This window comes from Lepidochelys olivacea (genome assembly GCF_965140295.1).
Source record: "Lepidochelys olivacea isolate rLepOli2 genome assembly, chromosome: 8".
Taxonomy (NCBI): domain Eukaryota; kingdom Metazoa; phylum Chordata; order Testudines; family Cheloniidae; genus Lepidochelys; species Lepidochelys olivacea.
In genome coordinates, this window is record NC_140418.1 from 39,188,504 (window position 1) to 39,203,827 (window position 15,324).

Here is a 15,324-nt window from a genome sequence, read left to right on the forward strand (position 1 = left end):
TGCCCCTGCCCTCTGCCCTTCCACTCCCCTCCCCTCCCCTCCCGAGCACTGCTCCTTTCCTTCCTTCCTTCCTCTGGCACTGCGGCTGCCCCCTCCCTCCCTGTGCACCATCCCCTGTCCCTGTGCTTCCACTCCCCTCTCTTTGCTACACCTGTCCCCTCTCTCCCATCCACCAGCCCCTGTCTCCACCTCTACCCTCTTCACATTGCCCCTGCCCCCTCCTTCCCTCAGCACTGCCCCCTGCCACTGCACTTTGAGTCCCCCCCGGGCACTGCCCCTACCCTTCCCCTCTCATCCATCAGCTCCTGTCATTGGAGTCCCCCCTCCCCCGGGCACTGCCCCTACCCTTCCCCTCTCATCCATCAGCTCCTGTCATTGTTCCAGCCCCTCTCTTCCACCCCTCCCCACCCACCCCCGCCCCGGCAATGCCCCGGCCCCTGCTTTTCCTCTCATATACACAGGACCCTGCCCCTCCATCTGTCACTGCTCTGTCCCCGACACTGGATCTGCCGATCTGCCCCTGCCTCCCACTCTGCCCATGGCCTGCCCCTTTGCCCTGGCCCTTCTCTCTCCTTCTCAGCCCGTTTCTTGCCCTGTGGCTGGCAGTCGATCTCTGAAGCCTCCAGTGTAAGCTGCTGTGGGGTGAGGATACTGGACTCAGCAGGGCCGTGGTCTGGTGTGTGAGGGGAGGGGAGAGTTACGGGGCTAGAAGGGCCCTCGATCAGAGCTGGTGGGGTGAAGAAGTCTGAGAGCTGCTGAAGGGGATCCCGGGAGCCCAAGGCAGCAGGAGGGAGCCGGAGGGGACGCAGTGCTGGGAGCGCCAGTTACAGGTGGAAGTGGAACCATTGTTTATGCTGAAACCCTAGACTCACCAGTGGGTCTCTCCCAGGCTGTAGCTTAGGAAGGCCTGGCTTGGAGTCTTGCTCTCCTGACAGGCGTGACTCAACCGCCCATCCGGCCGGCCCAGGGAGCCCAGGTGGCATCTTTCCCCACAGAGAGAAGCCACAGGGACAGCTCCAGCCCATGCCGGGGTCCCACTGAGCACAGCGCTCTGCAGGAGAGCCGTGGGGAGTGCCCTGGGCCAGGGCTCGCTGCCAGGCCTGGGCCCCTGCCAGCTTGGTGCACCATGGGCTCCTGCCGCCTTGGCATGGGAGAGAGACGCAGCCTCGCTGCTCAGCCTGGGGCCGAGGCGCTTGCTACTGTTGCGTGGTGCATGACACACTACTCCAAGCTGAGCCCCCTGCAAACACGAGCACAGTTGGCCTCCCCCTCGCTGGACACTGACTGGCCACGGCTGCTGGAGGAATGAGCTGGCCAGATCCCTAGGGCTGCAGCCTTGGGTATGATGGTGCTGACAGAGCAGCTACATGCTATTGGTGGAGCCCTTGCATTGTGTGGGCTCCACGGGAAGCAGGGGATGAGCTAGCTGGTGTCGTCTCTGCCCCTCGTGGCAGAGGAGGGGTTGCTGCTGGAGCATGGCTGGGCCTGCTTTCTCCTTCACCCCCAAGGCACAGGAGTCCCCTAGCGCCCCCACCTCAGCTCCAGAGCTGCTTTCACACAGTCCAGCCTGCTCTGCTCAAGTGCAGCCCATTGCAAGAGCCCTGTACAGCCTGGGGATTGCACCACTGCTGCCCTGTTACCCAACCCCAGCCGCAGGGCTAGGTGAACTGAAGGGAGAGGCTATCTGTTGCTGGGGGGGCAAAGGCTGAGCTTCCGGCCAGTCTCACAATATCCGTCTGCCCCTCCTATGGCTGCTAGCAAGGTGGAGAAGGGCTCTGCGCCCAGTCAGGATTGCTCAAGTGCCCAGCTCCCTGCACTGCAGCCCCGGGTCTCCCTGGCCCACGCCCAGGCCCAGCAAGCAGGACGGGGGAGTTGCAGCTACGGGTGAGAAGCTGAAGGAGGCCTGCCATGTGGAAGTCTGAACTGTGCTACTGGGGCAGAGGCGCAACTTCTCCTTATCGCTGGCTTGTTTCCACTTTGGACACAGCAGAAGCAGAACTCTCTGTAAGAGCTCAGAGCTCAGTCTAACCAGAGCCCTCCTTCCTCCATCTCCCTCACTGGCCTGTCCGCTGTGGCGTAGCCTGAGCCCCCTGGAGCTGCAGTCCTGCACAGGCCAGCATCGCCAGCAAGGGATTGTGGCAGGCCACCTGCAGCATCTAGAAAGCCTGAGCTGGGTGACCATCGATCCTGCCATCAGATAAGGCTAGCAGCTAACACCCTGCCTCTGTTGGCGGCTGCATCCGTTCAACTGCTGGCTGAATAGAAACTGCTCAGCTGGCTGGTGGAAAGTTTGGCTTTGCAGAGGCAGGAGCCACCCTTCTCAGCATTGCTCTGTCTCAGCAGGACAGGCGTGCTGAGGGGCTATTTATACAAGGCCCATATTCCTGAACAGGGATTGGGGTGATCCCAGACACATGGCATGGACGTTAGAGAGCTGGCCAAGTTCTGTTCCATCACCGGCCATCTCTTGGGCCTCTGGCCTGGTCTTCACAGAACGCTTGCTAGTGCTGTGTCCTGAGATTCACCAGTGCTTTTTTGTTACGCTCCGAGATCCCCCTTAGCCATCCCATCCCCCAGGGTATGGTAGGTGAGCAGGTGTGCCCTAGGCACCGGGGAAGGGAAGGGGGGAAGCAGGTATGCCCTAGGCATGGGGGGAGGGGAGCAGGCAGGGCCTTGGCATGGGTTGGGGGGGACAGCAGGCGGGGCCTTTGGACAGAGTGGGGGGGAGCAGATGGTGTTTGCTCTGCAGTGCTGCAGCCCAGGGAAGGGAATCTGTGTGAGTGAGAACCTGTCACTCAAAGCTATTTCTGACAGTGTTGTGACTGGGGCCCTTCCTCTGTTTCCTGTTGATGTATTTGCGGGCATGCTGGGTTAGTCCTGCTGCCTACGGCCTGGTTGTCTCCGCCTATGGGAGCTGGTGGGACATTTTTGATTAAATGTCTTTTCACAGAAATCTTCTGTTTCACTGAAGCCAACACATTTCATGCAGACGTATGGATTTTGGTCAAGTTGACAGGAAGGTCTCTGAGATCAAGGGGGGAGTCAGTTCCAGAGAGAGAGGAGCCCAAATCAGAAACTCGACCTTTTTGATCCAAAAATATATGTTTTTACACAATACCGTTTTGTGATAACACACAAAAGGGTTTAGTTTTGCTCCAAGGTGAAATCGCCAAAGTTTCACAAAACGGACATTGTCATCCTCTGACCAGCTCTTCTTTTCTATCTATCTATCTATCCCCATACATTCTATGCCTGATTGGAGAATAGAGGCCGGCAATAGCACATGTAGTTGGGAGCAGGTGAGGTATTAGTCACCTGGTCTCTGCAAGAGGCTTGCAGAAAGTGCCGGTAAGGAACCAAAGCTGAACATTGGGGACCAGTAGCAGGTCGGAGAAGCCTGCCCTGTCTGCAGTGCCCTTCGTGCCCTTATTCTCGATGTGCTGAGTGACCTGCCAGTTGGGCTAGCCACTGTTAGTGCCATACAGCCATGCTGGCTGCTGTGTGGCTGCAAGGGCCATTGCAGTGTGACAGTTCCAGGACAGTAATGACATATCTCCCTTTATTGGGGGCACGTGGGGCCTGGACTGAGGACCCAGCCCTGTGTGCATTCATAGACCTGGGTATGTTTGTGCATAGCCCAGCCGCTTTGCAGAGCTGCCAGCCATGCACAGGCTGAGGACCAATAGCCAAGGTTTCAGAGCCAAGCCCTCCGACCTCAGGAAACGTGTGTCTCAGTTTAAGCCCATGTTCCTCTGGCAGCCTGATGTGGGGGGCTGGTTCCTCCCTCATGTCTCAGTCCCCAGCCCAGCTGGGGCTAGGAAGTGATTGAGATGAGCAGATAATGTACGGGGGTGGGGGGAAGAGCAGGGGGCTGGATTCCTCCAGAGGTGCAAGAGCAGTTTAGGAATGAGACCCGCAAAGGCCTTCTAGGAATCCCTGTTCCTCAAGACAAGGGAAGTTGCCCAGAACTTTCTTCTGCTGCCGCAGTGACCTTCCCCTGTGGGGCTGCCCTCCACGTGACCCCCGTCTGTGCAGTAAGGCTGAGTGTGGTTGGGATGGGTGTTGCCTTTGGTTGAGAAGAGCAGATAATGTAGCAGAGCATGACTGTCATGGAAGGAAGAAGTAGTGTGGGATGGGGGGGGAGTGCTGGATCCCTCCAGGGATGCCTGGGGCCCATTTGATAGAAGAATGGTAGTGTAGGGAGCCCAGGGCTGATTGCCTGTAGGCAGGGATTTCCCCACACACCCCCTGAATTTCCCCAACACCCCCTCCCAGTTTTGTGAACTAGTTACATGCAGTGTTGCCTGTTTAGTGACTGTTTGGAAATTTGAATTGAAATTGAAACATTAATACACACTTTAAAAGCATATACAGTGTATGATAAAATACGTGTATCTGAAAAAGTATAATAGATTTGAAAAGTATAAACATAGACTAGCTTCCTTATACAGCTGTTGTTTTTTATGACAATGTCAGTGCATTCATTTCAGTGTTGTTGGCCAACCTAATAATTTCAAATTATGATTTGTAAACAAAGTCTAAATGATCTCTCCATGAAAGCTAGTGATGAGCTGGAGGATGGGGGGAAAGGCTTCAGGACCAGATTGTATTTACATTCACAACTAATCTACCTAGGTATCCAGCAAACAGAGCTGCATTGCCCAAGTGATAGATTCTGGCTGGGGTTGGGTAACAAATCACTTGAATGTGGGGGGAAGGAGGGTAATGAAATGTTGTTGTTCTTATTGTAGGAGTAAAGGGCAGTAGAACTGTACTTAGCCTGTGCTGATTGAGGGCATCAAGACAGAGGGTGGGGACACGTGTTTTGCTTGATGGTCTGCCTGAGTCACAAGTACTATTTGACCTGCCCCTCTCCACTGTTTAAAGACAAAAAGAACAGGAGTACTTGTGGCACCTTAGAGACTAACAAATTTATTTGAGCATAAGCTTTCACCCACGAAAGCTTATGCTCAAATAAATTTGTTAGTCTATAAGGTGCCACAAGTACTCCTGTTCTTTTTTCGGATACAGACTAACACGGCTGCTACTCTAAAACCTGTTTAAAGACAGAGCTGATTAGGCTCCATAGATAGTCTTTTGTTTTGTTCAGTGACCATTACAGCTGAAATCAGGTTTAAGTCTTAGACCTGCTGGGGGACAGTGTTTCTGTGGAAGAGACAGCCCGGTCTGCACTAGCAGCAAGGTTCCCCCACTGAGAGCTCAGCTGAAATCACTGAGAGCTGGGTGGAACCTCAAGAGACCACCTCGCAGAGGTCACAGTGGCAGGTGGCAGCAGAAGGTGATGGCGCAGGGCCATTGGCAGCAGAGCGATGGAGTGAATGGTGGCACAACGAACAACAGTGGCCAGAGCGAACAATGAGCAGCTGGGGGAACGAGCAAGGTGCCTTCTTGCCCCCCACCTGGGAGGTAAACTCATGTGAAAGCACCTCTGAACTCTGAGTCTCCACTGCCCAAGGACAACACCGGTGAGTGTTAATGAGTCTGTTAAGAATGCTGGAGACACAACACAGTTCATCGTAACAGCCGTATTAGTCTGTCTTTGCAAAAAGAAAAGGAGTACTTGTGGCACCTTAGAGACTAACCAATTTAAAAAAATTGGAAAGGAAGATGATGTCTGTCTGTATCTGTACAAGTTTTTTCATGCAGTTGATTAGTCTCTAAGGTGCCACAAGTACTCCTTTTCTTTTAGCACAGTTCATGCGAACAAACATGGCTGTGGCATCATACTGTCTATTTAAGAAGAGATACCACACACTACAAACTGGAGGCCAATGTTAAGTGCATTGTCACTTGTTCATCCTGAAGTTGAACACTGGTTCTGAACAAGACCAGCAAATGCTCACTATCTTTCTGCAAGAAACTCAGCTGACTGGCTAGACGCATGCGGTGCAACAGTGAAAGACTCAACAGTTCAAAAAATGAAGAACTCTCTCCCCACAAAAAAAATTTGCATACATGGCTGATGAATGCACCGATGCAAATGGCAATCAAGTATTAAGTCAGTGTGTACATTACCTTGATGTCAGTGGTAGGCCAGTAGATGCATTTCTAGATGTTCAAGTTATAGAAGACACATCGGCTGCATCTGTGACAACCCACATCTTAGAAGAGTTAAATGCTTGTCAATTGGACCCCAAACAGATGGCTGCTTGTGCATTTGATGGAGCTGCAAACTTCTCTAGAAGACATGGTGGAAGTACAAGCTTTTCTCAGAGAAAAGCATAACCCTAATCTCTCCTATACACACTGCAGAGGCCATCTACTCCAACTAGCGCTTAGTACAAGCTGCAGACTCTTCAAAAGACATTAAAAAAGCTATACATTTAATGTCTTCATTATATTATTTTTTCAGCAAGAGTCCAAAAAGACTGAATATCTTGGAAAATATAGAAGATACACTGGGACTGAAGTTCAAATTAGTCCAACCTGGGAAAACCCTCTGGCTTTCTCATGAGAGATCCTTGGCTGTTGTCTTAAAATTACTCCAGCCATTATTTCTGGCTTTGGAAAGTATCTACCAAGATGGGATGGATCTAAGTAGTGAGGCTGGTGGATTACTTTTGCTACTACGTTCAGAGAAGACTATTGCCATTCTCTCCCTTGTAAGTCTACTGTTGAAACCACTTGGGTCATTAAACAATGCCATCCCGGCATCTGCTACAACAGTAGTAGATCTTTGTCCAGCAATAGAAGCTCCATTTGGATCAATCAGAGAGCTATCCATTGAAAAAGTACTGGAAGAAGCAAAGACTTCAGTCCAGAAGTTGAGTAATGAAGACATTTATATTGAATCCTTAAGTGAAGAGGACAAGAAGTGTTTGTTAAGACAACTGAAAAAGTACACAGACTTGATTCTTAAAAATCTACAACGGTGACTTCTAGATTCTATTCAACCTCTACGTAGCTTTTCCAGATCCCTGTCCTATAAAACACCAACATTTGAGTGGAGTGAGGCACTACCAGCAATGGGTCTGCCATGTGCTCAGGACAGAATAGAGAATTTGAACACAGAGTGGAATATCATACGACAAATGAATGAAGATTTGACTTCAACTTCGTTTTTATCATCACTAGTGGCTTGACCCAATCTTTGTGCTATGTTTCTTGGGATGAAAGAAGTAGGAATTCATCTCTTGTTACTCCCAGTCACAACAGCTACAGCTGAGCATTCTTTTGCCTCGATTGAATAGAATTTTGTGTTCTGAAAGAAGTCGCCTTCTGCCTGATCTTGTGAATGATCTAATGAGCATATCAACTGAAGGAATGGAAGTACCGGACACATGAGAAGCCACCAAAGATGAACGTATTGCATTCAAGAAGTTCATTAACAGACTTGTGCAAAATTATAACAAGAAACCAAGAAGGATGAAGATGTAGTGCTTCATAGAAGGCTTGAGTAGCCAACTTTAATTTGTGTGATGATTTTAAAACATGAGTTAAATCTAATTAAATGGTCATGAAACATTTTTCAGTTTTTACTATGGTGCCATTGAGCCACCTTAACCCTCACAGTCTCACCCCGCATCGGCCCTGACTCCCACCTGTAAATTCGAACACCCGCCCTCCCCCATTTCAATTCCTGGGGAAAACACTGGCCTGTAGGGACTGACTCCCTCTCTGACCCCAGGAGGAGGGGGCTTCCCTCACACTTGCTAGTCTCAGATTGACCTGTCCCCTTGGAATGACCTTGGGACAGCTGGTTGCCTGTGAGGGTCAGGCGACTCCCCAGGGCTGCCCCTCCAGAAGGTGCCGGCTGCTTTGGGGGCAGACAATCCCGGTGCTCTGCAGGTAGCACTGTCAGGTAGGCGGTACCTCTGGAAGCTGCATGCTCTCCCCAGGCACAGCTGCACCCAGCAGAGGCATCCAGGCTGCAGGCCCTGGGAGCTGCCAGCAGGCGTCCTCCGTGAAGCCACTCAACTCTGGGACATGCTTGTGCCCTTGCTCAGCTGGAGCCCAGGTATGCTCAGCCAGGCTCATCTCCCTGCAAGGCATGCAGAAGAGGGTGGGATGGGGCTACTTCTAGGGCAAGGCCTGGATCTGGTGAGGACTGTGGGGCACTGGCTATTGGGGAGAGGGTTAATGGGGGCACTAGCTATCGGGGAGAAAGTTAATGGGGGTGTTGGCTATCAGGGAGAGGGTTAATGAGGGCACTGGCGATCGGGGAGAGGGTTAATGGGGGTGTTGGATATCAGGGAGAAGGTTAATGTGGGTGTTGGCTATTGAGGAGAGGGTTAATGGGCATGTTGGCTATTGAGGAGAGGGTTAATGAGGGCACTGGCTATCGGGGAGAGGGTTAATGGGGATGTTGGCTATTGGGGAGAGGGTTAATGGGGCACTGGCTATCGGGGAGAGGGTTAATGGTGGTGTTGGCAAGACTAAGTTCTGTAAGGGGCACTGGAGCATGGAGACAGCTGTCTAGTTTCAGTGTAAATGAAAACAGTAATGGGGCACTGTGGCTCCAGCACGTCTGCAGGCCAACAGGGAAGGCAGAATGCTGAGGGATGGGGACTTGGGGGATCAGCAGCTCGAGAGGGAAGGGGTGGAAGGGAAATCAGGAGGGGACCACCAGCCTCTGTCCAGAACAGAGGCAGAACGAGCCAAGTCTGTGAGACCATGACACAATATGGTCCCTGCCAGAGCTGGTCACACTGGGTGGTGTCTTGGGTCCTAAGCTCACTAAGGATGGGGCAGGCATCTAGTCACAGATTCCAGGCCAGAATGGGCCAGTCTGACCCTCTGTATCACACAGGCAAGAGACCTACAAGACCTACAAGAGACCTACCCCAGAAGCATTCCTAGAGCAGAGCTTTGAGTAAAAGAGCCAATCTGCATCTAAAAATTGCCAGTGACGGAGAATCCCCCACGACCCTGGGTAAGTTATTCCAGTGGTTAATTCCCCTCACTCTTAAACATTTTCACTTATTTCCAGTCTGAATGTCTCATTTCAGCTTCCAGCCATTGGATCGTGTTATCCTTTCTCTGCTAGACTGAAGAGCCCATTTTCCACAGGCACCGACTTTGCCATTGCCCAGGGGGTGCTGAACCCCCGCTCCACCCTACGCCCTACCCCCACTCCACCCCTTCCCCGAAGACCCCACCCTCAGCCCACGTCTTCTGTCCCCCGCCCCACCTCTTCCCGCTCTAATGCCATCCCTCCCACCTCAGCGCCTCCTGCATGCCACTGAACAGCTGATGGCAGTGGGTGGGAGGAGCTGGGAGGGTGGGGGAGGAGCTGGGAGGGTGGGCAAGGAGCTGATCAACAGGGCCTGCCAGGGGGTGCTGAGCACCCACTATTTTTTTCCTGTGGGTGCTCCAGCCCCAGAGCACCCATGGAATTGCACTTATGCTGTTATCAAATATTTGTTCCCCATGCAGATACTCACAGACTGTAATCAAGTCCCCCCTGCAGCTTCTCTTTGCTAAACTAAATAGTTTGACCTCCTTGAGTATATCATTAAAAGGCAGGATTTTTAATCCTTTAATCATTCTTGTGGCTCTTCTCTGACCCCTCTCCAATCTATCGACATCCTTCTTGAATTGTGGGCACCCAGAACTGGATAGTGTATTCCAGCAGCAGTCACACCAGTGCCAAATCCAGAGGTAAAATAACGTCAATTAGCCAATTTTTAATCCATTTAATGTGTGCCTTGTTAATTTTATATTGTCCTAGTTTTTAAATCAAGATGTAATGTGGCACCAAATTAAATGTCTTACAGAAGTCTAAGTATATTACATCAACACTATTAACTTTATCCACTGAAGTTATAAGCTTATCAAAAAAGATATCAAGTTAGTATGACAGAATCTATTTTCCATAATGCCATGTTGCTTTCATTAATTACATTACCCTCATTTCATTCTTTATTAACTGAGTCCTGTATTAGCCACTCCATTATCTTGCCTGTGATCAATGTCAGGCTGACAAGCCTATAATTACCCAGGTCATCTCATTTATGATTTTAAAAATTGGCACAACATTAGCTTTCTTCCAATCTCCTGGAATTTCCCCAGTGCTCCGAGCCTTATTGAAAATCAACATTAACGGTACAGGAAGCTCCTTAGCCAGCTCTTTTAAAACTCTTAGGTGCAAGTTATCTGGACCTGCTGATATTAAAATGTCTAACTTTAGTAGCTTCTGTTTTACTTCCTTCAGAGATACTAGTAGAATGGAAAGTGTGTTATCACCACTATATGAAGAGACTGCATCATCTGTTTTTTTCCTCAAATATAGAACAGAAGTATTCATGGAACACTTCTGCCTTTTCTGCATTACAACTGATAATTCTACCAGTTCCATCTAGTACCAAAATCACTCTCAGGATTCATTTTGTTCCAAATATATGTGTGCTGGGCAGGAGCTTGTGCACCCACCCCAAAGGGAGTTTAATGAATCAATACTAGGTGTGAGATACAGGTGATGCTATACATGAGGGGTAAATACCAGCTCTGATTTACACAGGATAGCTACTAGGTGTGATATATGCAGGACAGATACTAGGTGTGATATACATGGGATAGATACTAGGTGTAAATGCCAGGTGTGATATACCAGGGCTGATGGTGATGGCAGGAGAAGCAGTTAGAGTTTTTCATTTCACGTCCCCTCCCCCTGCATCCCACCTGCCAACCCCGCCAGGGGCAGGGCTCAGCTGCCATCCCAGGTGCAGAGCTGCCAACTCTCTTGCTCTTTGATGCGTTTCTCGAAGCCCACACTCCAGGAGCCCTGTGACTAGGGGAGGGTACAGTCCTGCATTTTCAAGACAGTAAGTGCCTTGTTGCAGAGAGAAGCTAGACAGCATGGCTCCCCCAAGCTCAGAGATACAGCGGCAGAGACAGATCTGACAGGGGTTATTTTCAAAGATCTCTGCTTTGGGAGGTGAGCTCTGGATCCTGGGGCTGGCGGGTGGGCTGGCTGTGCTGCAGCGAGCACCCTCCCTCCCCAACTGGCACTTGGTCTCACAATGTCCATTTGGGCTGAGGCCAGGCCAGACTTTTCAGCCCGAATGGCCTAGAAAGGGCTCATCAGCCAGAAAGGACTACTCAGCGCTTGCCCCAGCACTGCCCAGTGGCTCCCTCCCTGCAGGAACCCCTCCCACCCAGCAGTCGAGCAGCCCCGACCACAAAGGCTTTGCTGCCTTGTATTTCCCGCCCCAGCGAACCTTTGCCCCGTGCCTTGGGGTTTATCTCCCTGCTCAGCTCTGGGGAGGAGTCTTTTGCAGGGCTAGTCAGCCAGCCTCACACTGACACCAGGTGGGCCCAGCATTGCCGTGGAGCTGAGGTTTCTAGATCCAGGACATGGGGCTGCACAGCTGTTGGGTGCAGGGGAAACTGAGGAAAGGACTTGGCTGCCCGTGGTGGAGTGCACTGGACCTTTGGGATTCAGTGCCAGCAGCCCATGAGCCCTAAACCCCACTGCCCCCGACTGTGGTATGGGGTTTAACCCGCAGGGGGTGCTGTGTTAGCCTGCCAGCTAGGCCCTGATAACCAGCTGACCAGGCTGGCAGCCCAGGCAGCACACAAGGGGTCTCTAGCCCAGGGTTTCTTGTAGATGCTGCTGAACCCTAGAGACCCAAGGGAGGGGGGCAGGGGCCTTGGTTTGTTCTGTACCAGCCCTCAGGGAGCAGGAGGACACTGCCTGGCTGTCCCTCAGGGAGCCGGACAGCACCAGGCAGGAGCTGGGCAACGAAAAGCAGTTGTCTGCTGGGCAGTGGGGGCTGGGGAAGGACATGGCGGTGCAGAGCAGGCCTATCAGAGCAGAGGGGCAGGCTGACATCACCTGTCCCTGCTGGCCTTGCTTCCCGGCTGCATGGCTAATCTCAGGCCCAGCACTGCTTCCTGTTTCCTCTCCAATCTCTGCCTGGGAGGGGGCTCCAAACAGGAAACCTGGCCAGCTGTGTCCCGCAAGAGCCCCCTCCCCACTCAGTCACAGCCCCTGCTCCCCTGGGACTGCCTGAGGCCAAGGGGGCTTAGTGCCCCAGCCCCCTGGCATCACTCCTCCCTAGATGCTTCCTGTGGCTCCCCTGGGCTGAGCCCCTGGGGCTCACGGCCGGACGGGGCTCTGATTGGGACTTGAAGCACAAACGCCTTCCTGTTTATAAAACAGGAAGCCCAGCCATGAGTCATCAGGCACTAAGAGAAAGCTGCACCGGACTCCTTCCTCAGGCCCCCAGAGCACCCCACAGGGCTCGCCTGCCTGCCCTACCCCACCCCCCAGCACCGCTGCCAAGGTCAGTGCAGCTCCATGAGTGAGACTGGAAGCAAATTCTAATGTGAATATTAGCAAGTAATTTGCATATCATTGTAAATTCTGGTTTAACAAATTTTGCAGCTGAAGCGCTCATGCAGCCCTGGGGACGAGCCCTTTGATTATCCTTGGACAGCAATAGGGCAGCTTCCCCAACCCCCCTGCCCTGCCAGCAGCCTCACCCTGGCCTGGGAGCTGCATCTCAGGGCCATGGGGCAGTTCAGTCCCCTGGCCCAGGCTGTTCTCGGCCACTCTTGTTGAGTTGGCCAATCAGTGTAGAGTACAGGGTGAGTTTGTGATGTGGGAGCTGGCACTGAAACCCTCCCAAACTCATCCCATACAAGCCTGCTGTAAAACATGAGACTTGTATGTTTATTAATGTCACTTTTCCCAGCCTCTCTGTTAGCCAGCACGTCTGCTGTGAAAAGTGATGTTAACAAACACACAACTAGCACTGTTCACAAAAGCAGACTTACTAGCCAGCAAGTCTAAAGAAAAAGCAACCAGAAAACCGAAAGAAAAAACAATGAAAAAGAGAAGAACGTGCAAAGCACCTTATTTGTGTTTCTAGTCTGTGTAGGTCCATTAAAGAATAGAGATAACTTCATATTATTTTGATTGAGTCTGGAAAAAAAAACCCTAAATGAATAAATACCATTGTTTTGGATCTATATCTGTGCATATTAATTTGTTTTTCCTAAAGTTAATTATGTGTAAGCAGAGTCAGGATGAGCTCCACCCTGACATCTGGTGGTGAGGTGTGGCAAGTTGTGGAAAAGAACTTCAGGGGCTGATCTCATTTGCATAGGCACACCCACCCCGCCTAGCATGGGGCCATAGCTGCCCAAATGGTCACTTTGGCTGCTGTGGGATCCCCAGTGTCTCTGTTATTGGGGCAGGAAGAATAAATTGTTATTACCCTGATTATGGGAACTGTGCTGGGAACTGTACGTGGCCTTTTGTTATGATGGAGGGACTCACCATCCACTAAGTAGCACTCGCTAGGCAAGGGTCATGGGTTCCAAAACTCTGTGAATAGAGAGAAATTGGAGACAAGTATTAGTATTTGGTGGTATAGGCCTCTTAGTGAGGGCCTTATATGCTAATTGCACTTAGTTTCTCCACTGTGGAATATCAGAGCTAATTTTGATTCCATTAGGAGTCTAGTCACAGGCTGCTGAGCTCTCTTTGGGGCTAAGGGTGCACCAGCACTGAGGCTCCTCTACTACAAGCTGAATTCACCAAAGAGCTGAGCTGAAATCACTGAGTGTTGTGTTAAGTAGGGGGGGAGCCTGAAGATATATTGTGGAGGAGTTTGTGGGATGGCTGGAGTGCCTGGGGGACAGGCTGGTGGAGTAGTTTGTGGGATGGTGGGAGCTGCTGGTGGGACGCGGAGTGGAGCAGTTTGTGGACCGGCTGGTGGAGCAATTTGAGGGACAGCAGAAGCTGCTTGTGGGATGCGGAGCTGGTGGAGTGGAGCCCTATGGAGCTGCTGGGCAGTCAGCTTCAGATCATGTAAGGTGCCCCTTACCTCTCTCCCCTTCCCCCCCCCCCCCCCCCCGATCTCCAGCCAGGTTGGGAGGTAAAGCTCTGCAGATAAACTTTCGAACTCTGGGGCTGCCCTGACCAGGGACAGAGACTTTTGGGTCATTGGACTTTTGGGACTTTGGGTGATTTCGGGTTGCTGGACTCAAGAACCAAAGGGAAAGGACACGACCCAATTTGCTTGGGGTGGGTTTTTGCTCATGGGTTGTGTTATGAATCCTGTTGGTGGTGTTTCCCCAACATAATGCCACATTGTTTCTCTCTGTTATTAAAAGGCTTTTTGCCACACTCAGACTCTGTGCTTGCGAGAGGGGAAGTATTGCCTCTTGGAGGCGCCCAGCGGGGGTGGTATATATTTGTCCCAGGTCACTGGGTGGGGGCTCGAGCTGGTTTTGCATTGTGTTATTGGACTGGATCCCCTAGATATTGAACCCGGCCCTTGTTGCTGCCAACTCTGATGGGCAGAAGGGTTACATTTTTGGGGGCTCATCTGGGATCCCTGGGTCAGTACCCCTCGCAAGCACCTGTTGGGTGATCCACTACATTGGGAAACAATTTATATTTTGTTTGTTTGTGCTTATATTTTGAGGAAATTACTGTCTGTATAATGGCTAATATGTCAGGTTTGTTGGGCCCCGGCTCAGCAGCTTCTAGCTCAGAGGCTGCAACCTCTGCCAATGATTGGACAAAAGCTCTGGGGCAAACATTGGAAAAGATTGTGCTGTTCCATGCTGCATCAAACTCTTGTTGTAAGTTAAGGTTATTTGCTGGGGAGGAGGAGTTTGAACCCTGGTTGGAGCATACCACTGAAATGCTGCAAGAGTGGGCCATACCAGATGCAGAAAAGCAAAGATGCCTCATAGAGAGCCTTGGCGGCCCAGCATTAGTTGTGATTTGCACCCTGAAGATCATTGACCTTGGGGTCAGTGTGAAGGACTGCCTAGAGGCCCTTGAACACACCTTTGGCAGCGTAGAGGGCCCTGAAGACAGCTACTGTAAATTCCTTAATTCCCGACAGCAAATGGACGAGAAGGCTTCAGCCTACATACAGAGACTGGAGAGACTGCTTCAGAGAGCTGTCATGAGGAGAGCAGTGACTGCTGAGCAGATGGATCAGACCAGACTGGCTCAAATTGTAAGAGGAACTCAGTATCAGAACCCGATTCTACTTCATCTCCAGCTAAGAGAACGACAGGAACATCCCCCAAGTTATTCCCAGCTGATAAAAGAGGTCAGAGAGGAGGAAGAAAGGCAGGCTGCCAGTGAGTTTTGGGAAGCCCAAACATCGGATCCAGCCAGCACAACACCACTGCAAATGGCCAGTGTACTGACGGTGAGCACCAGAGAGGAACTTGCCCAACAAATGCAGGTCCTGACGGAACGGATAGCTGAGCTGCAAAGTACAGTTGACCGAGTTAAGACTTCCAGGAATAAGAAGCCTCAAACTGTGGTGATTGAGAAGCCCACACTTAGAGCCACCATCCCACCCAGGTGAAGGGGGAAAGGTCAATTCT